The sequence below is a fragment of the Macrobrachium nipponense genome, chromosome 21 (genome assembly GCF_015104395.2).
Source record: "Macrobrachium nipponense isolate FS-2020 chromosome 21, ASM1510439v2, whole genome shotgun sequence".
Taxonomy (NCBI): Eukaryota; Metazoa; Arthropoda; class Malacostraca; order Decapoda; family Palaemonidae; genus Macrobrachium; species Macrobrachium nipponense.
Genome location: NC_087212.1, coordinates 4,325,363 through 4,352,148, shown reverse-complemented (window position 1 = coordinate 4,352,148; position 26,786 = coordinate 4,325,363). Strand labels below are relative to the sequence as shown.

Below are 26,786 nucleotides of genomic sequence, written 5' to 3'. Positions count from 1 at the left end.
AAGTATGCAAAGACCACCTGTGATTTGGTTTTATCTTACAATTGCGATTTTCGACCATTTCGGTAGAGTCAAATTTGACCGAACGTTTTTTTTTTCTATTTATCGTGATTTATATGCAAATATTTCGAAAATGAGAATAGCTACAACTTCAACTATTTATTGTTGTATACATGAAATTGCGCACATTTTCATATATAAAACGTTATGTAACGGCTAATTTAAAATGGTGCAAACATTACCACAATCGCACGTATGATTTTTTTCGGAAGAGTTACCGCGCGGACGTAAAGAAATGTTATTTTTTTCATAAATTCACCATAAATCGAATATTGTGCTAGAGACTTCCAATTTGTTGCAAAATGAAGGTAAATGCTTGAATATTACTAGAATATAAGCGTTTTAGCTTACAATTGCGTTTTTCGACCATTTCGGTAGTCAAAATTGACCGAAGGTTGAAAATTTTTCACTTATCATTTTTTATATGAAAATATTTCAAAATTGAGATAAAAGCTACAACCATGGGTTGTTTTTTAGTTGTATTGTGCATGAAATTGCGCACATTTTCATATATAAAACTTTATGTAATGGCTAATTTAAAATGGTGCAAACATTACCACAATCGCATGTATGATTTTTTTCGGAAGAGTTACCGCGCGGACGTAAGGAAAAAGTTTTTTCATAAATTCCCCATAAATCGAAATATGTGCTAGAGACTTCCAATTAGTTGCAAAATTAAGTTAAATGATTGAATATTACTAAATATAAGAGTTTTAGCTTACAATTGTGTTTTTCGACCATTTCGGTAGAGTCAAAGTTGAACGAAGGTTGAAATTTTGGCACTTATCGTTATTTATATGAAAATATCTTAAAACTGATAAAAGCTACAATCATGAGTATTTTTTGTTGTATTCTACATAAAAATGCACACATTTTCATATATAATACTCTATGTAACGGCTAATTTAAAATGGTACAAAAATTATGTCAAAGTGACGAAATAATTTCCGAGATGTGTCACAGATACTTTTTAGTGTGGCAAGAAAGAAATTCGCGCTTGCGGCCGCCTGCGTAACGATTGTAAACCAAAACAACAACCAACACCTTGATTCCGTGAACTCCCAGCTCCCCCAAGGCCCCCAAGGCCGTGATTCAAGAGTTTTCGGCTGGTAGGCCCGAAAAGTATTTTTTCCGCGAATTTTTAAAAAATCAAACTTTTGTATGTCGAACGTAAAATACGTTCCAGTCGGCACCCTGAGAGACAAAATGTCGACGTAAAATACGTCCAGTCGGCGTTTAAGGGTTAAGATGAGACTGAGTCAATGACCAACCTTTAATTATGTAGCATTAATATTTCTGGGAATTGCTTAAACTGTGTGTATTTCAGAGATGATTATTCAGTGTGTTTATGCTGTTGCTTTCTGTCCTATTAATTTTCATAGTTCAATACATTGTCCCTTCATGGTGTGGAAATCAATCCAGGTGAACTGCTTTTGTATAATTGATTGGGGCATTCAAACCAAAAATAATTACAACAAACTTTTACTTTTTTGTATACAATTCATAAAATAATTGTGAAATTAGATTACATTACTTCTCGACCCAATGGCTGTTTTAGAATAAATTTATTCCAAAATTTTCTTTTGTAGCTCAAGATATAATTGGCATTAAATGTATGTTTCTTATTCCATAAACAGAATAATACAAAATGTCATCCTCACAACATTTAGAGGTGAACATCTGGAGAGAATTGTGTAATAGTATCTGTTCTTACCAGGAGGTAAGGTTATCCAGGCTGTACCCATATTGCAGTACCTCATTTATTTTCATTACAAAAACTTTAGACTTACCACATGTTCATCAAAGAAAGCAACTGAAAGATTTGATTCTCAAACAAGTGGGTTATCTTTCTTCCTCATCCAATTCTGAAATGAAAAGAATGGGCATAAGTATGATTAGTGTTCACTAAAGTACAAAAGTGTAGGGCTTAGTATAAGCATTGGGACAAAAGTATAACTGTTATTACAGAACAGAATTTAAAAAAAAGACAATTCATAGGTGTTCATACAATGATCTTGGTGTTTATACAATGTTGGTATTAATGTTTTACAAAACCACTAGATAGTATTTCTAGACTTGCAGCTCACCTGAAATAATGTCCTTAAATCACATATGTTCATACGTGAAACAAACCTTCGGTCTTAACAATAGGATAATTTTCAAGTGCCTAGCTGGAACCGGTTAAACAATCAGAGATTGTAAAGCAAGGAATCTGTGAAATCTGGCAACGTGTGCTCATATTGGGTGAAAGCTGTTCAAAGACCGCACAACCCATACCATCACGTTAAGTCTTTTTCTTAACTGCCTTGGGGAGAGATACAGATGCTTACTCTCCGTCCAAGCTGGTTGTTTTGCCCGTGTTTCGCTCTTATTTGTTGTCTGCTGCGTGTGTGTGTCAGTACGCTTCCTCTGCGTCTTCACGGCCTCATCAGCATATGCGCCCGGGTGTTCAAGGTTTCCCGTGTTCTCTTTTCCTGGCTTCATCTGCTACAGACTCCCACTCGACTTGCAGTAGGTGTCGTTCTAATTTCTGTACTGTGACGATTCCCTGCCCGGAATGTCGTGCGTGGCTAGATCGCAGTGGAAGCTATTTTTATAGTAAGAAGGAGCATCACAGAGTTTCAACTCTTCCTTCTTGCGAAGGGTTTTCTTTCTCCTCGCCTAGATGCTTCTAAATCACATATTAGAACAAAGAGGCAGTTAAAAAAAAGAAAAAGAGAAACAGTTGGAGCTAACGGGGACACTGCATAAACCCTATTGTGCCATCTACTGTGTGCCAAACACAGCACACTTAAGTGATAACTCTACAGGGAGCATTGCACAAAGAACAGTCTGGTGAATATATTAATAATAATCTATATGTGTATATTAACAATTGTTTCTACATTTAGTATCTTTTTTAACTTCTCCACCATTTCTGTGCAAAGACATTATATGTAGCATTTTGCAATGCATTGCCTATGCATCTTGATAATATATCATGTGCCTTGAATTATAACTTAATTCTCTAGTCCATGGAAACTAGCTTTACCTATAGTGCATTAGCTTTTTACCAATAAATATTATACATCAATGACAATACTTGTGTATTTTACTTTCTCATAATCCAAATGTAATCAAGTAGCTTTGACTCTTCCAGTTCCGAAAATATAGACTTAAAAACTTGACGAAGTCCTTAGCACATCAATTTCCTTGGAAATCATAAGAGATATTTTTCAGTTCATAGTGCTAAGAACCAAACATGATAAACTGTTTCTCCACCCTCCCTACCCTTGTTCGTAGACCAGAGACAAACTAATGGGTGCTTGCAAATGAGTGATTCTGAGACTAAGAAAGAAGTGATAAGACTTTCAAAAGATGGTTGATAAGCCCTTGACACAAGTTCCCAGGCCTAATACAGCAGGAATGCCAAGCGCTAGATATATTTCACTGTGACACATACTCAGAAGTGTAAATTCACAGCATGGTTGTCCAGTGTCAGTTACCAACACAGACATTTAGGTTGTACTATAACGTGCCAAGACCATAGCTTGGACACAAAACCCCAAACTCAAGTCAGATCCACAGTTCCATAATGTGCCGAGACATCAGCAGAAATAGAATGTTCGATTGGGAACAGAGAAACAGTAGTTACACTATACAAGTTACCAAGTAGTTGCCAAACTAAAGTAGCTGAAACACGTCTGCTTAGCATTCTGTCAAAGGTTCACATCTACTTGTGTAACAGCCAGTGTAATTGTTGTACAAACTCGAATGTAACACATTTAATTCTATGTCAGTTTTTGTGAACTGTTGTTTTACAGTAAATCAAAAGACATATACTTTGGTGGAAACTGCATGTTCAGGGTCATCAGAAGTAAATCTATTGTTGCTTAAAAAAAAAAAAAAAAAAAAACAACTAAGTTAATATAAATCAAATGTCTACTAAGAGGAATTCAGGTGAGAGAATTATGTAAATAATCAATTTCAAGAGTTTCATCACTCTTCACAATGTGAAAGGAATACCAAGGGTTACAAATATAGTAAGTTTACTATAATTCTTCAAGAGGTAATATATTATGTTTGTTTGTATGGTGTTTTTACATTGCATGGAACCAGTGGTTATTCAGCAACGGGACCAACGGCTTTACGTGACTTCCGAATACAAATCGATCGAAAGTAAGCTTCTATCACCAGAAATACACATCTCAACTCCTCAATAGAATGCCCGAGAATCAAACTTGTGGCCACCAAGGTGGCAGGCTAGTACCATACCGATCATGTCACTGAGGCGCTCGCAATATATGGGTAATCTATAAGCAGCAATTCTAACAAATTTTCAGATAACTCCCTTGGTTCAATCTACAATGAGACAAAGACTTGCTATCTTCAGCTAGTTTCATGAAAATAATCCTGACCCCAACACACCAAAATGCTTAAAAACAGAAATCTGTCACTTACTATGCTTTACTGCCTGTGTTCGACCAGGAATATTGCCTGTACGGAGCATGTGCTGTAACCTTTCCACTTCTTCCATTGACCTTGCATTAGAGATTGCCTGTCGAATGGCTGCTTGATCTTCGGCACTCATTTGAGATGGAGAATGAAAATAAATTAGTATACCAAATAAGTACACTTTGTCACTTTCCAGTCTAAATCAATATTTAATCATAACTTGAAACACAAGTAATAACGATCAGATATCTTTAGGAAAAATTTTTTTTTTTTTTGGGTTTGTTCTCTTCTTAAAACATGCACTGAATTAACTTTTTCCCTAAAAGTCTCTTGACATATTGTTCCCTTATGCATTACAAGTCATCATTTAGAGATCATATTCATGTACAAAGAGGAAAGGTATGAGATAAATTACTTACCGGAGGTGAAAGGTAAATATAGTTAATTTGTTTAATGAGGAAAAGGCAAAATTCATGAACAGCAAGAGATATGAACCAGAGATGTAACTTGGTAAATAACTAAGGCCAAAAGTGTCTAAAAAGGTACATCAGACAAATCTGAAATCGACAATGATTCCATCAATAATCAGCGCCAAGCCCCTTCCTGTTCATTTATATTATCAGTGTAATGAATGAAATTGTAAAGAAGTCCAGCAGAAAAAAGGACCTCGGTAACTACTATACTTAGAGGACTTGTTCGTGGTAGAAGCAGAGGAAGAGGAGTTGGCAATGTTTAAAAGGTGTATGAGTGGAATGAAGAGATGAGGAAATCATCAGCAAAATGACAATTTGTCCAAAATTGCATTTTTCCTAACTATACAAACCTGAGGTCCTTTTACAATAGGAAGATACTAGCGGCAGCTGGATAGGTTCGTAAGCTTTCGAACAAGGGGTTCGGTAGTTAACTGCTTGTCCGACAGGCGCGCGCACGCGCGACTGGGAGGTAAACAAATCACTTTTGCTTTGGCCCAAGCAAAACTGCAGATTGAGGGGTGGCATGAGGTGGGGCTATGTGTAAAAGGACCTCAGGTTTGTATAGTTAGGAAAAATGCAATTTTGGACAAATTGTCATTTGTTCCGACACGGCATACAACCTTCGGTCCTTTTACAATAGGAAGACTCACTTCTTGGTGGGTGGAATCTGAGTCTTTTGTGAACAGACTGGTGTTCGCCCTACCTTGGAAGCCTCCCTGGTCGTAAGAGCGAGGGAGGGATCAAGCCTCTGTCCGATTGATCGGGGTGTGCACCGCAGGGATCAATGGTCAGACCTCTGGACCGAGTACTAAGAGAGGGGCATGCGCATCTCTTAGTACCAGCAATGCAAGAACTTGTTCCTGTACAGGAGCAAATATAAAGTCATGGGTTTGACTCTTGTAGGCATCCACTTCCCCCCCTTGTAGAAGGAAGTGGTGGATATTCTGCTCCTATCCCTAGTGAAAGGGATAGGATGGGGCTCTGTCATATAGCTCACCTGCATCTCGTCCTCATCCAGCGTAGTGACGACCATGGCCCTCTGCCCACAGGTAGAGGGGTGGAAGGAAAAGATGGGAAGAGAGAGCCAGTCACTCACTCACTCACACATCCATCCACACAGTCACACCAGGACTCGATGCCTGTTCAGCCTGCGAGGGTCTGGGTTAGCTACACAACTTGTTGAGCAGCCACCACGGGTCCCAAGGAAAAGGTATCCAAGGACCTGTGGGCAATATCCCGAAGGTAGAAGGACGTAAAGGTAGTCTGGTTAGACCAGACCCCTGCCTTCAGGACCTGCGCCACGGAGAAGTTCTTGCGAAACGCCAACGAGGGGCCAATACTTCTGACTTCGTGAGCTCTCGGACGGGACGTACGGATGTCGTCACTACCATCAGCCTCATACGCCCTCCTGATGACCTCACGCAGCCAGAATGAAAGAGTGTTCTTGGATACTTCTTTCTTGGTGACCCCGGTGCTAACGAAGAGGCGTCGACACTCAGGCTGAGGTGTCGAGTTCTCTTCAGATAGCGCCGTAGCGCCCTCACAGGACAAAGCAGCATCTCATCCGCATCATTATCGGTGAAGTCCAATAGGGAGGGAATCGTGAATGACTCGAACCTGTCATCAGGGACTGACGGTTTCTGAGTCTTCGCAACGAAGTTCGGGACGAAATCGAGCGTCACGGATCCCCATCCCCTGGAGTGTCGTACATCATAGGAAAGACCATGAAGTTCCCTACTCTCTTCGCCGATGCCATGGGCCAGCAAGAAGAGGTCTTGAGGGTCAGATCCCTGTCTGACGACTCTCGGAGTGGCTCGAACGTGTTCGAGTCAGACTCCTAAGGACGAGAGTCAGTCCCACGCCCAGGGGGCCTGAGTTCCCTGGGTGGGCAAGACCTCTCGAAGCTCCTCATCAGCAAGGAGATCTCGAACGAGTTCGAGATGTCCAGCCCCCTCAGTTTCAGGACGAGCGCCAAGGCGGCTCTGTATCCTTTAACTGTGGGGACTGAAAGGAGCTTCTCTCGGCGAAGAAACACGAGGAAATCCGCTACCTGCTGAAGAGTGGCTCTGAGAGGAGATAGACCCCGTCTACGACACCAACCACAGAAGACGGCCCACTTCCCCTGGTACACAGCTGCAGAGGACTGACGGACGTTTCCAGCCATCTCTGTTGCTGCGCTACGAGAAAAGCCTCTCGTTCGCAAGAGATGGTGGATAACAGCCAGCCGTGAAGACGTAGGGACTGGACTGCTCGGTGGTACCGCTCGACGTGTGGCTGGGCGAGAAGGTTGTGCCAAGGGGGAATCTCTCTCGGTTTCTCCTGCGAGAAGAGCCAGCAGGTCCGGATACCAAATGGCCTGTGGCCATTTGGGAGCCACCAGGATCATCCTGAGATTCGGGGTGACCAGCGCTCGACTGATCACCTTGCGAATCAGGCTGAACGGGGAAAGGCATAGGCGAAGAGGTTGTCCCACGGGGTGTTGAAGAGCGTCCTCTGCAGCTGCCCATGGGTCCAGGCACGGCCGAGAAGAACACCTGGAGCTTCCTGTTGTGCCGGGTGGCGAACAGATCCACGACTGGTCGCCCCACAGGTCGAAGAGCCTTTCCCGCCACGTCCTGGTGTAGAGACCATTCGGTGTTCCCCTATCACCTGATCCCGACGGCCTGCGTGTCTGCTACTACATTCCCTCTTCCCTGGAATGTAGCCGTGCCGACAGCTCTATTGAGTGTGCCTTGAGCCCACTCGTGCACCTGCCGAGTCAACTGGTACAAACGGGAGAGACACTAGGCCCCCCTGTTGTTGACGTAGGCCACCACCGTGGTGTTGTCGCACATCAACACCACTGAGTGTCCCATCAAGCGGTCCTGAAACTCTTGGAGAGCGAGGAACGCTGCCTTGAGTTCCAGTACATTGATGTGAAGGTGCTTGTCGTTCTCGTCCACATCCTGAAGTCAGCAACTCCTCCAGGTGTGCGCCCCATCCCTCGGTCGATGCGTCTGAGAACAGCTGCATGTCCGGGGGGGGAGTGCTAGAGGCACTCCTCTTAAGAGGTTCCTGTCGTCGAGCCACCAGGCTAGGTCCTGCCTCACCTCCTGTGTCAGTGACACTGGAAAGCTTGGGGGATCCGTCGCCTGTGACCAACTCTCCTTTAGTCTCCATTGAAGAGACCGCAGGTGAAGACGCCCGTGAGGGACTAACTTCTCGAGTGACGGACAGGTGTCCGATCACGACTTGCCATCGCTGAGCTACCTGTTCCTGCCGAGACAGGAACTGGTTGGCTGCCCTCTCTGAATCTGCTGATCCGCGAGTCTGCGGGGAAGACTCGCCCTGCTACCGTGTCGATCAGCATACCCAGGTACTTCATCCTCTGCTTGGGCTCGAGATCGGACTTCTCGAAGTTCACAACGATCCCCAGATCGCTACAGAACTCGAGCAGTCGATCCCTGTCCTGTAGCAACTGCGAGCGGGAGCTCGCCAGGACTAACCAATCGTCGAGATACCTCATCAGACGTATCCCGTGCGAATGGGCCCAAGCAGACACCAGAGTGAAACACTCGCGTGAACACCTGTGGGGCGGTTGAGAGACCGAAGCACAGTGCCCTGAACTGGTACACCGTCCCGTCGAGGATGAAGCGGAGGTACTTTCTGGAGGACTGATGAATGGGTATTTGGAAATACGCATCCTTCAAGTCCACTGAAAGCATGAAATCGTTCTCCCTGATGGAGTCGAGCACTGAGCGTGCCGTCTCCATCGTGAACCGGGTCTGGCGAACGAACCGGTTCAGGGGAGAGAGATCTATCACCGGGCGCCAGCCTCCCGTAGACTTTTCCACCGGAAGAGTCGACTGTAAAAGCCCGGTGACTGATCCGTGACGATCTCTACAAGCTCTCTGCTCAGCATGTCTTGATCCTCCTGTCTGAGTGCTACGTCCTTCGGTGACCGTGGACGTACGACTGCTGTTGGACCGGGTTGGAGGTGAGGGTGTGGCCGAGATTCGAAGGGTAATAGATATCCCTCCCGAAGGACATCTACAATCCAGGTCTCGGCGCCGTAGCGCTGCCAAGTTGCCCAATGGCTGGCCAGGCACCCCCCCACTTCCGGCAGCAGGTGAGGGGGAACGCCGTCCCTAGCGTTTCCCCCCTTTCTTCGACTTCTTCCCAGAGCCTCCACGGATGAGGAGGGCTGGGAGGAGGGCTGGTTACGGCCCCCCCCTTGCCAGAAGTCGAAGAAGACAGAGTCATCCTCGGGGCTTCGACGCAGCAACCGTCTTAGCAGCCGAGGAAGCGCTAGCCGAGCTCTTAGACTTCGGCGCAGTCCGAGGCTGCCCAGAAGCCTTCGAGACTGCCTGGTGAACCAGACGGTCACTGTCCTCAGTGCGCCGTCTGTCCACCGCAGCGTCCACCATCTCTCCTGGGAAGAGAGACGTGGAACTCCGTAAAGGTCCGTTTCGAAGTCCCATGCCGCTTCACGCCCGGCGCCCTGGAAACCCGAGTAAGGACAGCGTCCCTTCGTCGGAGAACCAGGTTGGCCCACAGGTTCACCGTCTGGTGGGCAAGGAAAGAGATGGCTCTTCCCCCAGACTGGCAAAGTCTCCTGAAGGCCGAGTCATCTTCGGGAGAAAGTTCCCCCAGAGTTGGCTGCGACCCTTAGATACTGTGAGGGACCACAGATCTAGCCAGGAGACGGCCTGGAAAGCTGCCATGGCGGTAGATTCCAGGCCTAGTGCCTCTTGCTGCGAGAACCACAGGTTCTCGGACAGGAGCTGTTGCAGAGACACACCCGGAGTCAGCCTCGCTAACTCCGGGTTCACCTGTTTGGGCGCATCGGATCTTCAGATGGCACGTTAAAACCGCCGATGTCGTAGCAGAGGAGTGGAAGTAGCTTGCTAGACCTGCCAGACTTCAGTGAAACCGTCCTGTCCAGAGACAAGTGATTCGACTTGGTCCAGCACTGAGTCAGCCAGCTCTGACCGCGGCAAACCCACCGTCGGTCTGGGTTCCCTCTTCGGGCCCCAGAACGACTCGAGCCGGGACGTGGGCTCGGATGGTGGGAGCGGCGATCCTTCCCCGAGGTCGTTGTGCTGACGAATCAGCGCAATAACCTCGGCAAAGTTCCCTCGGATCTCAGGAGTGACTGCATCCTGTGGAGTCGGACCGTCCAGTCCCTCAAACAGGAGCACCTCCCGAGACCCTCCTCCCTCAAGGAGAGGAAGCAAGGCGACAGCCCCCTCATCGGTCTCCTCCAACCACCTGTGCGTAAGACCTGGCTGGTCCGAGAACCGAGCCTGGTACGTACGACGACGTGGCGGGATCCTGAAGGGCGCACCCTTCACGATCACTCCTCAATACCTCGCCCCTCCCGGTGTAACCCGAGGAGGTTGAAGGTATGGGAGAGGCAGACCTGACGCTCTCTCCTCGCTCACTGGCAGAACCAGCGGGCTTGGAGGACTGCAGGCGATCGTCAACCCGCGGTGGCGATCGAGCTGCAGACCTAGTCGAGCCGTCTCGCTGTGATAACGGCTGGACCGAGAACAGCGGCCCCGGTCTCGTGTGTCAGAGGAGCTGGTGCTGGTTACCGTACCCGATCGCTCTCTGTAAGAGCGACGGTCAGGCGACCGGCGAGCTCCACTGTCACGGTGAGACCGGTGCGTGTCCTCACGGTGCGTCAGTTCGCTGGTACCAGCCGTGGCTGGTGCGGCGAACGGGGGGACCTCCTCCCAGCCTCAGCCCGTGGCCGGTCATGGACCGTCCACGTCCGCCCGGGTAGCCAGCTGCTCGCCGCGAGAGCGAGAGCTGGTCTGGTGAGAGTCGCGTGAGCGGCTGTCACCAGTCTTCCGCCCTCCGTGCCGTGAACCTGACGCTGAGCGGACTCAGAGGTCTGGTTCCTGCTGCACGGTCGCTGGTAGGCGACCGTACACTCGGTACCTCTCGCGAACGAGCGGCCGAGCCGGATCCTGCTGCTGTGGCCAAGAACACTGACAGCAGGTGAGGCAGTGCCGGTGTTAGCCGGCACCCCTCTGGTCCCGTAGTCTTCTTCCTTGCGGGAGAAGAGACGGGTCCCTGCTCCCGAAGGAGCAGGGCGACCAGCGGAAGAACCCCCCGTCTCACCAGAGCGAGAGGGCCCTTAGAAAGCCCCTCCCGAAGGAGACTTCTTAGGGGGGGGGGGAGGACGACCTTCTTCTTCTTATAGGCGGGAGCCTTAGAAGAAGAAGGGGAGAGGCGGCAGACGACGACGGACGAAGAAGACGATGAAGACGACGACGACACTTCCTCCTCCTTCTTCTTCTTCTTCGTCAACCTCCTCAGACCGACGTCAGGTCTGTCATCCAGGACGGAGCCGGGCTGCTGTTGCCGAAGCAACAGGGCCCAGGCACGTACCTGTCGAACAGACCAGCATCGGCGGGAGCAGCGGCGCCAGGAACGGGAACAACATCAGCAGGTGCGAGGCATCACAGGAACGGCAGCAGACACGGCAGGATCAGGAACAGGAACAGCAGCGGTGGTCACGGCATGGTACGGCAGATGCAGCTGGTCGACCCAACGGCACAGACGTCATCGGTACCGGTGGGAGGTCCAGGGGGCGAGCTCTTCGGGCACATGAAGTCCGGTCGCGGCAGCACGGCAAACCAGGTGGCGGGGCATCACACTCCCCCGAGTTACGGCGACTGGCCCCTGCACCGATGTTGTGGGTGTCACAGAGACCGCGTGCTGGGTGTACACCAGGTGAGGAGGTGACGCGTAGCCAGGTGTTGTCAGGGTCGTGGTGGTGGTTTGTGACCGTAGCATGCGTAACCGCCACGGAGCCAGCGAGATGATAGAGCAGCCCTGGACACTCGGCACGCCCTGCCAGTCCCAACGATGCCCACACCTGTCCGAGGTCATCCTTCACGGCAACCGCACCTGAGGAGGCAAAAGTCGGGTGATTAGGAGGATCCTCTACCCGCTCGCGCGCAGACGAGCGGATAGAGGACCCAGAGTACAACTCTACGTCGGGGTATCTAGCGCCCTCCTCCACACTCGACACATCGGGAGAGGAGAAGGACCTAGAACACCGCCCCCGAAGGGGAAGGCGCGAGACGTGGAAGTTGAGCGGGCGGCAGGAAAGAAGACGAAGTGTCCGTCACCAAAGGAGTCGCGGGAGAGCTTCCCGACGACTCCTTTGGAGGCCTTCGCTTCTTCCTGCCCTCATACAATGTCCACTGCGACTCCGACCAGTCAATACAAACATCACAGGGCTCGGCCCGGGTGCATTCGCGCCCCCGGCACGAGCACACAACACATGAGGGTCAATCTCGGGGAATGATCTGAACTTCCCGCATTTGCGCCCTTCGGTACCCGGCAAAGTCTCCTTGGGGGTAGCGAGGCGTGGAGATTCCATCATAATTCAATTGCAGCGTAATTAATATGATAAGAGAGAAAAACTGTACTTACAAGCTCTTTCATACACAATTACAAACAAACTAGAAAGCAAACGACGAGCAGCGGGCAGAGAGCGAACACACACGTCCATCCACTGTGAGGCCGAAAGCAAAAGTGATTTGTTTACCTCCCAGTCGCGCGCGCGCGCGCCTGTCGGGGGACAAGCAGTTAACTACCGAACCCCTTGTTCGAAAGCTTACGACCTATCCAGCTGCCGCTAGTATCTTTCCATAATTGTAAAAGGACCGAGGTTTGTATGCCGTGGCGGAAACAAACAAAGCTTATGATGACTTTGGAATTGAAGCAAAAAAATAAAAAGTACAAATACAAAATGTGGCCATGTAAACAAGGTGTATGATGATGTTACAGGAGGTGCTCAGGATTACAAAATATATGTGAAGTAAAAGAGTGACAAGGATTACAAAGTATACATGAAGTTAGGGAGATTTTCAATGCCTGAATTGTATATGAACAAATGGGGAAGAGGCATAACGAGATCCTGCTCTGATAGATAAACAACTCTTAAAAGTAGGGAATTTCTGCTACATTGGGGGCACACTGGACTCTGAAAGAGAAGTCGTGAGTGCAGTAAGGAAAAGAGTAGCTGTACATGAAAGAAATGGAGAATAGCTGGGACCACTGGTAAATAAAAATTCCCATTAGTAGAGAGCAAATTTGAAGAATGGTACATAAGGCCTTCACTACTCAATGCGGAAGAAACACGAGTATGTACTGACAAGGAAAATGTGTGACCACAGAATGTTAGGATGCAAGGCCTGATTATGGTGGGAAGACTGCATTATGAATGAGGAAATGGAAGCCAGGTGTATCTCTATGCACTGGAGTAAGGACTGCGAAGGTTTGGACATGTCCAACATAAAGCTTGGTAATGATATAATAGTACTGTACCATACTGATTTGAAAAATAATAGTACTGTACCAAACTGTTTTGAAAAATAAATAACAGCAGGAAGACACTGCAATCTGCCCTTGTGTACCAACTGGAGGTGTGGGATAAAGGCACTGCATGTAAAAGATGAAACAAATTGATGAAACCTTAAAAAACTATTCTGCAGGGTATCCTGTTACTAAACTTGAAAGCCTCTTGACTACTATATGGCAACACAAGTCATAATTTTCACCATAAAAAGTCAACAACTGGGGGGCTAAAAAAACACTGAGCATCAAGTTGTTGGTAAAGTACAGGACACGAAAGGGATAATAAGCCATACTATAATGCTTTAATCTACTACAGGTTTACCTCACCTAATGAAGGTAAATTTCTGAAGGAAATAATTTCTCAATGTACCTTACACAGCACAAATTGGGACAATTCAAGCCCTTCTCATAATGTAAAATATTTCAAACTACTTGCTCAGTATGCCATGCCCAGGCAGTTCTACATACATGGAACCCCTAACAAAGATTAATTGTAAATTATATGAACATGAAAAAAAAATCATTAAAATGTTCACAAAGACAGACTTAAACAAGTTAAATTCATCATACCCAAAGCAGGTCGAGTATCCATCATGCCTCCAGCACCAGGAACAAAAGTTCTGGCCTTTTTGGCTTCTTTCTGTATTTCTTTTCCAAGTTGCTCTTAACAATTTCTTTGCCATCTCCCTCTCTCGCTCTCTTACTCTCCGGAAGTCAAGAACTCGACCTGAAAAATACAATCGTTTAGTGGTGCAGCCTCAATGTCATCAAGGGAAAATATTCGTTCAATGTATTAAAACACTAAAATTTTGTCTAAGGAGGCAATAGAGGATTGTAAGAGATTCAACTGCACCATGGACAAACAGCAGAATAAATGTGAGAACTTAAAAAAGGGGCCACTAAACAGGAGACTTAAATAACTACAGGACAGCTAGGAAATGATATTGTTATGATACAATAAAGTTTGTTCATACTTACCTGGCAGATATATATATAGCTGTTTCTCCGAAGTCCGACAGAATTTCAAAACTCCCGGCACACGCAGTGGTCGGCCAGTGGTAGTACCCATTCCCGCCGCTGTAGGCGGGCGGGTAAGGAACCATCCCATTTTCTGTCAGATTTTTCTAGTGCCACTGTCTCCTGAGGGGAGGTGGGTGGGCACTTTGATTATATATATCTGCCAGGTAAGTATGAACAAACTTTATTGTATCATAACAATATCATTTTGTTCATGAATCTTACCTGCCAGATATATATATAGCTGAATCCCACCTTTGGAGGAAGGGGAGACAGATTCGATTTTGGGAAACAATTTCATATATATGATTGATATTTTGGTTCCTTAACTGTTAGCATAGCTGACTTCGTGAGTACCGTCACCCAAGTCTGCTTCTGCTTTACTAGAGACTCCAGCTAGGTAGTGACCTGTGAAGCTGTTGAGTTCTAGAGGATCTGTCAACGGGGGCGTGACCACAATGCAAACTAGATCCTATATTATAGACCTCCAATTTCGGTACTGCATTCCTAGAGGTGCCAGCAAGGACGTGACCTGTGTAGCTGGTGCGCTCAATGAACTGTCACGGGGAGCGTGACCACAATGTGACAGATCATATAGGTGTTGTTATAGACACCGAATGCTGGTTAATGCTTCACTGGAGGTGGCCAGCAAGGACGTGACCTATGTAGCTGGTGCGCTCCAGATGATTTGTCAATGGGGGCGTGACCACACTGTGACAAAAAACATTTTACCCTACTATGAGGGCGAAGCAAAAACATTACCACCTTGACCTAGCCTATCTGGTTAAACTTCGTAAAACCAAGGCTAATGGAGGGAAGGCCGCCTAAGGCGGCCTACCCAAGACCACAAAAAAAAACTAAAACACCTACATAAACATAATAAAAATACCAAATTTGTAACTAATTTGTATTTTTCATAACTAACAAACCTGAGGTCTTAACATTAGGATTTACTAGCGCCAAGCTGGAAACCGGTAGAATTAAAATTACACTTGGTGAGATCCAGGGACTAATGGCATCTATACCAGGTCACGGGGCATGTATACCCAGAATGCCCACGGCTACCCGTGACCCATCAGTTATATTTCTAACCCAGTTAGACTGCTAGAGGGGTGGTTCGAGGTGGGCCTTTAACTGTTAAGACCTCAGGTTTGTTAGTTATGAAAAATACAAATTAGTACAAATTTGGTAAACAAACCTTCGGTCTTAACATTAGGATAGACTTACTATTGGAGGGAGGTAAGTCTCTACAACTGACTGGGAGTTTGCACCTTATCCATTTCCGAATATATAGGGAAATTCTAAGGAGAATGGACAATGAACCTAGGACCAAAGATATAGCGGATCTATTGGTTTCCTCCCCACTGGGTGTAGATACCATTCTACTGTTTACTCTTGTCCCTTGCGACTGGATCCACCTTCACCCCTCTTTCCTTATTATCCAGAGGGGTGTGTTGCTACTGAAAAGTATATCATCAGCTAGATAGCTTCACAGTATGGCTGACCATCTCACCTGCATCTAGTCCGTTCCAGCACATGACGGTACTCTCCTTCATATTGCCCATAGTTAAAGGAGTAGGAAGAAAGTAGTAAAGAAAAAGACCAGTCATCCCATTCATTCTACTTTCATACCTTCATCTTAGACTAGACGCAAACTGACCCGCCAGGGCACTGGATGAACTATATCACTTGTTGGGCCGCCACCACTGGACCCAAGGAAAAGGTGTCCAAGGATCTATGGGCAACATCTTTCAAATAAAATGAGGTGAAAGTTGTTTGGCGCTTCCACACGCCAGCTTTCAGAATTTTATCCACAGACATGTTCTTTCTTAAATGCCAGGGAAGCACTCACACCCCTGATGTCATGAGCTCTAGCTCCCACCTGGCTATCTGACCCTCTGTCTTCTGCAGTATAAGCATCTCTGATCGTCTCCCTTAGCCAAATGATATTGTATTCTTGGACACTTCCTTCTTGTTCCGTCCTGTACTTACGAAACAACCTCTGGCACCCGGCCTGAGGTGCCTTGTTCTCTTTAAGTACTCCCTTAGTGCCCTGACGGGGCACAGGAGCATTTCAGCTTTGTCGTTGTCTACAAAGTCTGCCAAGGAAGGTATGGTAAAGGAGTCGAATCTGCCGTCTACTATTGTTGGATTTTGGGTCTTTGCCACGAATTCTGGGGACAAACTCACACACCATTGATCTCCAACCTCTCGAGTGCTTTATGAGATATGAGAGGCCATGTAGCTCCCCCACCCTTTTGGTTGAAGCCAGGGCCAATAAGAAGACTGTCTTCAGGGTCAGGCTGCCTATCCGTGGACTGCCTTAGTGGTTCGTAGGGGGGTTTTGTTTTCAGACTACTCAGTACCTTGGTCAGATCCCAATCTGGGGCTTTTAGCTCCTTTGGTGGGCATGACTGCTTCAAAGCTCCTCATCAGCATGGCCAACTCCCATGAAGACGATATGTCCACTCCTTTCATTCGTAAGACTGAGGCTAGAGCAGCCCTGTACCCCTTCACTGCAGATACAGGAACATATGTTTTTCTGTTCTGAGATATATCAGAAAGTCTGCTACTGCTGAATAGTGGTACCGAGTGGAGACACGTTCCCTCTACGACACCAATCACAGTATGCTGACCACTTCCCTTGGTATACTGTCGCAGATGATTTTCTGATATTACCTGCCATCTGAGTTGCTGCTTTCTGCGAAAACCTCGCTCTCGGAGGAGATACTTGACAGCTCCACCCGTGAAGCGATAGGGACTTCACCGACTGGTGGTACCTCTCCACGTGAGGCTGACACAGAAGGTTGCTCCATGGAGGTAACTCTCTTGGCCACATCTACTAGGAGTTCCAGTAGGTCTGGAAACCACTCTGCTTTCGGCCATAAACGGGGCTACCAGGGTCATCTTGAGGTTCTGAGACCGCATTACCCTGTTCAGAAACCTGACGGATTAGACAAAATGGAGGAAATGCGTACACGTCCAGATTGTCCCAGGGGTGTTGTAGGCGCATCTTCTGCTACTGCCTCTGCGTCCGGGACTACTGAAACAATACACTTCCAACTTTTTGTTGTACCTGGTTGCGAATAGGTCTATGATCGGTCCTTCCCACAACATGAGCATCCTGTCCACTACCTGTTGGTGTAGGGACCACTCCGTTCCCAGAATCTGATCCCTGCGGCTCAACTTGTCGGCCACTATGTTTCTTTTTCCCGGAATATACCTGGCCTTGATGTCTACCAGGTTCTCTATAGCCCACTGGTGAAGTTGAACTGTCATCACATGTAACTGCCGAGAAACTAGGCCTCCTTGCTTGTTTATATAAGCTACTACTGTGGTGTTGTCTGACATCAATACCACTGAGTGTCCCTTTACTCTCTCCCTGAATTCTTGTAGAGCCAGGAAAGCTGCTTCAAACTCCAGCACGTTTATATGGAGTTCTCTGTCCTTGCAACTCCATTTTGCTGACACCATCAACTCCTCCATATGGGCTCCCCAGCCTTCTAGTGACGCATCCGAGAACAGCAAGAGGTCTGGGGAGGATTGTTGATGGGGACACCCCACTGTCAGATTGTCGTCGTCCACCCACCACAGCAAGTCTTTCCTCACTTCTGCCGACAAGGGAATTTGCTCGTACGGGTGATCTACTGTTGGTGACCAAAACTCCTTCATCCTCCATTGTAGGGACCGAAGGTGTAGCCTTCCTTGTGGTACTAGCTTCTCCAGGGAGGTTAGGATTCCCAGCACCACCTTGCCACTGTCTTGCTGGCTGTGTCTGCTTTCCCAGAAAGGCATTCACCACTTGTTTGCATTTCTCTACTCTTTGGTCTGTCGGGAATACTTGGCTTGTGTTGTGTCTATCACCATTCCCAGATATTCCAAACGTTGACTTGGATCCAGCTGCGACTTCTGCTGATTCACCACAATACCTAGGCTGTGACAAAGCTGCAGGAGGGCCGCCCTCGTCCCTGAGTAATCCTCCCTGGACTTTGCTATCACCAGCCAATCGTCCAGATATCTTATTAGCCTGATCCCCTGAGCTGCGGCCACGCCGACACGAGGGTGAACACTCTTGTAAAAACTTGAGGAGACGTTGTCAATCCGAAGCACAGGACCTTGAACTCGAAAGCTTTCCCTGCAAGACTGAAGCGGAGAAATTTCCTGAAGACTGATGGACTGGTATCTGAAAGTATGCGTCCTTTAGATCGACTGTCAGCATAAAGTCTCCGATTCTGACTGCTTGTAGAACCGTTTTCGGAATTTCCATCTTGAAACTGGTTTTCCTTATAAACGATTCAGCGTTGACAGGTCTATTACTGTCCTCCACTCCCCGTTGGCTTTGTGGGTACCAGGAAAAAATCCTGCTGTAGAAGCCTTTTGTCGGACTGCATACTTGTTGCACAGCTCCTTTTTTCCATCATCTTCTTCACTTCGTCCTGCAGAATAGTGGCCTTCTGAGATTTGTGGGGGCATAAGTGACGTGGGGTAATGGTTGATCTGTCAGGGGCGGGGTTACCTCGAACGGAATCAAAATACCCGATCCTGAGAACATCCACCCACCCACTGCTCTGCCCCTAGTTCCTGCCACACCTTCCAGTGATTTGCCAGGCAACCCCACTGGTGTGGCCGCAGTGATGGGGAGGCGCCCATCCTATCTTCTTGAGCCTCTCCCTCTTCCCCTATTGCCCCTTCCTCTGTTGTTTTCTATTGTGAAAGGGCCGATGAGTTATCCTCTTTGGGGAAGAGGGTCTTGTGACTCTATTAGGGATGCTATGTCTCACTGTCTTCTTTCGAGACATCTGCTGTTGTCTTCCCTCCAAAGGAGTAGTTTGACTGTTAGAGGTTTTCCTAACTGCCTGTTGCACCAACCTATCGTTAGTGTCCATCCTTCTTCTATCTATCTCCTCTTCCAGTATGACCTCTGGCAAACAGTAGTTGCGATTCCAAGATATCCCCATTCCTCATTGCTAACAGGGAATCCAAATCCACATTGCGGCTTAGTCTAGCCAATGCTGCATCTCTCCTCATTAGCAGGATATTTGCCCAAACATTGGCACTTACGTTTGTCAAGTACGCAATCGCCTTGGACCCTGACTGTAGTAATCTAATGAACAATGGTTCATCCACTACTTTCCTTGTTGCTTCCGAGGATGCAATTTTCGCCACTGCTGTTGACCAAAGGTCTAACCAGGACGTAGCCTGAAAGGACAGAAGAAGCTGTTGCTTCTAACGTAGCAGCCTCTTGGTACGTCCAATCGAAGGGCACTCCATTTTAACCTGATCCAAGGTTAATCCAGGCCTTAACCTTACAACATTAGGGTTCATTTGTCTAGACAGCAAAGGGACTTCGGTGTCGTATAATATTTCCTTTGCTTTATCATTGGAGGGGAATAAATTTAAATGTCTATTAGATCTTAAGGAATTATCCCTCCCTGCAATCTTTGCGTTTACGTGTTGCAAGACCGATCCGCATGACTCGAACAAGGCAATTCATACGACACCTTGGTATCCCTCTTAGTCCAAACGCCATGTCAATTCCAGGAGGAAGCATACTGGCCGGTGTTTCTGTCTTCTCCGAAAGGCTATTGAATTGACGAATCAAATCAATAACCTCTGCATACGAGGCCAGAAACTCTTGGTTTTCTCCGCTTCCTCCGGCTCTAGTGTACCACTCTCCGTCACGAGAGATGTTGTCTCGCCTCTATCTTCTGACAGACGGCCCGGAATTCCACGGCCGCCTGCCCCTACGGCCGCGGTCTCTTTGATCTTTCGCTGGCCGCTGTTGGCTCGATCCCAGATAGTCAGCAGGGGAACGAGAACGTCTCACTCTTTCTCTGCTCAAGGATCTAGAGCCGAAATCTCGTCTAGATCTCCAAGATGAAGGCTCCCTTAAGACAGAGGTAAGTTCGTCTCTATTAGCATTGGCATCGTTTTCGAGCGTCGGCGAGCCCGGCCTCGGCCTTCTATCCAGACGGACACTGCCTTCCACGAACGTATCCGCCGAGGTTGCCAACTCTCTATTTTTCGTACTTTTAATAGGAGCCTTATCGTCCTTCGTACGTATTTTGAACGGCCCTTACGGGACGGGCGAAACTGGGACCTGAATTCCATCCTCTGCTGCACCTTTCGCCGCCAAACGTCGATTTTACCAGAGGTATCGCAGTTTTTTTTGCGATCCAAACTGGCAACTCCGCCTCGGCCTCTAGCTCGCCGGCCGTCACCCTCTCTCGCTGTTCGGACTCTTGCGAACGGCTTCGTTCTGCCAACCTTGTGCCTAATAGCCACTGATTTTCCGACCTTCTTGCTGACTTGGAAATGACAGTCTTGGTCCGAAGAATGAGGAAAGAATTGATTCTTCTCCTCTTGGCCCGAGGATCCGCTAGGAACTCCCGAATCCTCCTCCAACGCTTGACTGGCGCTCGCCGTGACGTTATCGGACTTAGCGATGACGCGAACTAGAGGAAGAAGACGAAGAAGGTGAATCACACTTTTTCTTTTTGTCTCTTTTATTCATTCTCTCCTCTATATCCTGTAATTTCTGCATTACAGTTTGCATTGACGGGTCAGAAGGCGTATTAAGCGTCTGGGAGCAGCGAAAAGGCCGAGAATCGGTCTGTGACGTCATCACGCCTGCCATCTCAGAGTGTGACGTATGTTGTGACGTCATCCCTCTCGTAGGGAGAGACTGAGAGGTTTCTGCTGGCCACCGCACGTTTGCTGCCAAACTACCTCCCACGTTCTGCATCGCTGTAAATACTGAGTGGGATGGTGAAGCAGCGGCATTAATTCCCATAAATTGCAAGCCCGGGGGATGAGGCGAACATTTCAGCGCTGACCGGACCCTGCTTGGAACCGTGACGTCATATAACTGCCCATCAAGCAGACCATCCAAGGTTGGTACGCCTGGTAGGCCTAGCGCTGACCACGTACCATCTAACCTATGCGCTTGAGTAGCAGGAGCCTGGAACAAAGATGGCGGATCTCCCCCTCTACTTGCTGGGAACAAAGGAGAGTGCAAATTATTCATAAAATTACCCAAGGCCCCTCCTGACGTTTCCGATACAGAACCGCTAGGAGAAACCGAAGGGGTATGAGACAATTCAAAAGCAGGTGGAGAAACATATGGAGCAGCCTGTTTTTATTACCGAATACAAAAGAAGCAGGTAAGTTTGGGTCATCCAAAGATGGCGTCACCCCCTTTCTTTTGTATTGGCTTTTCCCATAGAACTTCTTCCACTGTTCCACCGACCAACCGCGACAAACAGAACACGGATTAGTAACCGTACATACGTTTTCCCTGCACCTACTACACGTTGGATGAGGATCCGTCGACACCGAGGTTAGGAACCTAGAACAAGGGAAGCCACTGACTCCTGGGCATTTCCTTTGTCTCCTCTTCGAAGCGGTAGACGATCCCGATGTTGAGGCAAAATTCTCCATCATACACGTATACACTCTTACCACACACTGATCACACTTGGAGAAAGAAAAGGGAATGAAAAATAAAAAATGAAATGGATAAAGAACGAGCAAACTGAAAAAACCGGCTTTAAATGAGATAGACAGTACACGTCTTATCTTAAAGGCGGTAGGAAAATAACTGATGGGTCACGGGTAACCGTGGGCATTCTGGGTATACATGCCCCGTGACCTGGTATAGATGCCATTAGTCCCTGGATCTCACAAGTGTAATTTTAATTCTACCGGTTTCCAGCTTGGCGCTAGTAAATCCTAGTAAATCCTAATGTTAAGACCGAAGGTTTGTTTCGTGTATGAACAAACTAAAAAAATAAAAATAAATAAAATTAAAAAGTCCAAACTAACATATTATTTCTAAAAGATAGGAAGAGTGCTACTCTCTGTCCCCAATATATTGTCTGCTGCGACATATGGGCCCAAAGAGTAGCAGTTCTCGTATGTAATCCTCACCTCCCCGAAGGTAGTGAGAGGCAAACACTGAATTACTACGCCAAAATGTGGCATTCAAGATGTCATTGAGTGCCCATGTTCTTTTGGAAGGCTACCGACGTAGAAAATAGCCCTCAGGTCCATGCGCATTCACCTTCAACACTTTCATCAATCACTGTCTTGACAGGATGAATGCACTTCCTTGATGGTGCCCCTCAAGAAAAAAGCCAAAGCATTCTTTGACACTGGTAACCTTGGCTTCCTGACCAAACACCACAAGTTATCAGAAGGACCTCTTATAAACCTTGGTTCCTATCTTTTCAGACGGAGGGTTGACTTTCCTGCTATTGCTTAGGAGTCTGCTTCGTCTCAAGAGCCTCAGCGAGGATGTGACCTATGGGTAAGAGTTCTTGTGGGTTTGCCGATGGGGTCTTATCCACTTACTCGGCAAAGCCTAAACTGGCATTTGTCAATGGGTGCTAATCCATCATATGACCATATACCTATGCCTATTAGCATAATTAAGGAGCACAACACCGATCCCGATCACCTGATCCTAACACGAGGGTTAGCGCTTAATTTTAAAAAGAGTTAAACTAAAAAATTAACTCACTAGTTGAACGGATCACGTTGTCGGCTCCCCCTATGAACCCAAGCAACAACGTAATACCGCAGACACGCAAAACCAAACAAGAGAAAAGGATCTCTTGTAGGTTGAATTGACATCCTTCGTGTAACGGAGGTCAACACAGAATTGCATCTCCCGTAAGTGACAGCTCATATGTCCTTTATGACATATTGTTATGGAACCAAGAAGAATTCATAAAAGCTCGCACTCATGCATAGGTTCGAATGGACTGGACATGAGGAACTTCAGAACTACATCCAAGTTCCAAGACGGCAACTTGGGTTGTTGAACCTTCATCGTTTCGAAAGATCTCAAGAGATCGTGAAGGTCTCTGTTGTCCGCCAAGTCCAGGCCTCTGTGCCTAAAGACAACTAAAAGCACACTCTTATAACCCTTGATTGTAGAGACTGCAAGTTTAGATCCCTTCTCAGAAAAGGAAGTCACCAATCTGGCTCACAGGTCGTGGTGGAGGAAAATGCCGGTTTCTTCTTGCACCAACTCCTGAAGACTATCCACTTCGATTGTACACTGCGTTGGAAAACGCTCTTATTGCACTGGCGATAGCTTTCGCCATTGACGTATAAAAGCCTCTCGCTCTGGCCAACTTTTGGATAGTCTGAATGCAGTCAGACTCAGAGCGAAGAGGCTTCTGTGGTACCTCTCGAAGTGGGGCTGTCTGAGTAGATCTGTCCTTACTGGAAGCGTCCTCGGGAAGTCTACTGCAAAGGCCATGACCTCTGTGAACCACTCTCTCGCAGGCCAGAACGGGGCGAACAAAGTCATTCTCATCCCTTCCGACACCGCAAACTTTCTCATGACTTCCCTAAGATCTTGAACGGGGAAAGGCGTACAGGTCCATCCCCGTCCAGTCCCAGAGAAGTGTGTCTATCGTCACTGCAGCTGGGTCGAGTACTGGGGAGCAGCAGTACAGTGGAAGCCTCTTCGTTCTGGACGTCACAAAGATATCCACGAGCGGACGTCCCCATAACCCCCACAGCTCTTGGCATACCTCCTGATGCAGAGTCTACTCGGTTGGCAGAAGTTGACCTCGTCTGCTGAGGAGATCTGCCCAGACATTCTCTACTCATGCTACAAACTTCGTAAGGATCATGACGTCCAGTGCCCTTGCCCACAGCAAGATCTCCTTTGCCAGAGCAAAAAGGGACTGAGACTGTGTTCCTCCCTACTTCTTCAAGTACGCCAGAGCTGTGGTGTTGTCTGAGTTGACTTGGACTATTCGACGCGAGACTTTTTCTTGGAAAAACTGGAGAGCTAAAAAGATGGCTGCCATTTCCTTTAGGTTTATGTGCCAGGACACCTGTTCCCCTCTCCAGGTGCCTGCCACTTCTTTCCCCTAATGATGCTCCCCATCCCGTGGTGGACGCGTCGGAGAACAACACTAGGTCGGGCTCTGAAGCTTGAGAGACACGCCCTCCAACAGCTACACTGGATTCTGCCAACATTTCAAGTGATGTTTTACCTCTCCTGAAATTCCAATTTATCATGTGTAGATTCTTGTTTTCTTTCCAATTGTACTTGAGAAAAAATTGTAACGGTCTGAGGTGCAGTCTCCCCAAGGAAACAAACTTCTCCAGCGAGGAAATGGTCCCCAGTTAGACTCATCCATTCCCTCACCGAGCACGAATCTTTCCTTAGGAAGGCTAACACTTTGTCTAAGCCTTGCTGCTGACGTCCCTGGGACGGAAAAGCTCGAAAAGCCACTGAATCCATCTGAATCCCCAGATACACGATGGATTGGGTTGGGATCAGAATGGTGACTTTTCGAAATTCACCAGTAGTTCCAGGGACTTCAACCACGATTAAGTTGTTTGAAAATCCTTCAGACACCACCGCGTTTGAGTGGAGGCATGAATGAGCCAGTCGTCCTTCGAAGATAACAATTGCGAAGGAGGAGACTGAGGGGCCGCAGGCTGAAACTATTCTTCAAAAGAGGCTCGAAGCCATCGAACCAAGACCTCTTCTTCTCAACTGACACACGTTCGGGAAGATGGTAACCGTGCTCTCTAGACAACCTCTGGAGCCAATCGCATGAATCTAGAGAGCAAGGCAACTGGCGAAAGAGCGGAACGAGGAGAAGGAGAAGGGACTGCCTGTACTCTTGATTGGCAGCCTATCATCCTTCCTCTCGCGATGTGGCTTTGCCTTTCTCACTGCAATCAACAAAACAAGTTGTTGTTGCAAAGACACAATCATCCTTTTCGATGGAGAACATTCCTTCTCAGGCAAAAGGCTGATCCTTTGAGAAGACGATGGGCGAGGGGAAGCCCTCCTCCTTCTCACATGAACCGCCAAGGATATATCTTAGGAGCGAACGAAGCGCTCAAAGCATACTCATCGGAAGACGTCCTCTCCGGTGAAGATCGCAACACAGTAGAAAAGAGAGAGGACGTGAAGCGTCCCCCTCCCTGAGACCATACATCATACATCTTAGCTCTCTTTTACTGCGGAAAGTCTTCCAATTGCCCAGGAGACGACTGCAAAGCAGAAGGAGCTAACGGACGAGAAGCGTCCCCCTCCGAGGAACCAAAGACGATGCCGCCTGTGCGACCTATAGCGTCTTCGTTCTCCTAAGAGGGAGCGAGACCCTCCGAGAGTTCCAACTCCTGCGCGGGGGGGTTGGAGGACGTATCTGAAGACTAAAGTAATCTTTCAAGATTCAAATTCTATGAGATTATGAGCCATGACATCACCTATAGACGAATCTTGACTATGAGAAATGTTCAGAATCATTTCTAGATCATCTATGCTATTCCAGTTTTTCTGCAGGAAAAACTGGAGAGGTGTGAATTTCAGTCTATTCAGGGAAAACAAACTTCTCCAGCGAGGAAATGGTCCCCTGCAATTCATTCATTCCCTCACCGAGCATGTTTCCTTCCCTAATAAGGCTGCGTTTCACTTAAACAGGAGTAATTTGAAGACACTGTAGAAGATTGTTCATTGTTTCTTCCTAAAAGTCTCCTTCCTGAGATCCATTACTATTCTCTGATTCTCGGCGAATGTCTGAAGAAGCATTACGTTGTGCGTCCATCCAAGCGTCCTGCCGAGCGTCGCGCTCGGCGCTGTCGTATTTGGCAGCGGAAGGAGTCCCCTTCATAATCGAGCAAGGGACGTCTCGGGCGAGCTAACTGATGCATCTCTTGCACATCATTCTTTGTTTCGAGGGAAATCATGTGTGCTATGCCGCTGTAGACTCGGACAGAATTCTGTTACCATGCGGTAAACAGAACCGAAAAAAGGTCTAATACATATATATATATACATACACACACATATACATTTACACATATATATCTATACATATATATATATATATATATATTATATATATATAATATATATATATATATATATATATATATATATATATATATATATATATATATATATACACATATATATATATATACACATACTACATACACATATATATATAATTTATTATTTGTTTTTTTTATGAAAAAAATTCTCGCCAAAGTGAAGATGTTCAGCCATGTATGCTAGAATTCCCCTCAACCCGAGGCTAAGGCCGTGATTGTAGGGTAGAAATACGGTTAGTCCGTCAATCCCGCAGGAGAGAGAGAGACGTAACCTAACTGCATGGCAGACAATCAGATGGAACTGAGCACGGTTCTGGCATTACGCCATTAGTGGACAGCGACTCAGAGAAACGTTCGTCGTTCTCAATGCACCATGCTCGTGCTGAGTTTGCCCACCTTACCCACCCACCATTCTAACGAATGAATAGGTTTACTATCATTATAGAGCAGAAAACCAAAATCCATCAAACTGGTATATTTAAGCGAAACTGAATTTGCTAAATATAAAAGGCTAACTTGGTATTGTCATAACATTACCTTAAATGTTTAAAAATAGGGAAACCGGTAACCCCT

The 26,786-nt window shown here is 47.1% G+C and overlaps 1 pseudogene; it reads right to left on the bottom strand.

The window, feature by feature from the left end:
• Positions 1-1,534: 1,534 nt before the first annotated feature.
• LOC135197657 (U2 small nuclear ribonucleoprotein A'-like) overlaps positions 1,535-26,786 on the bottom strand; it is a 45,305-nt pseudogene continuing 20,053 nt past the window's right edge.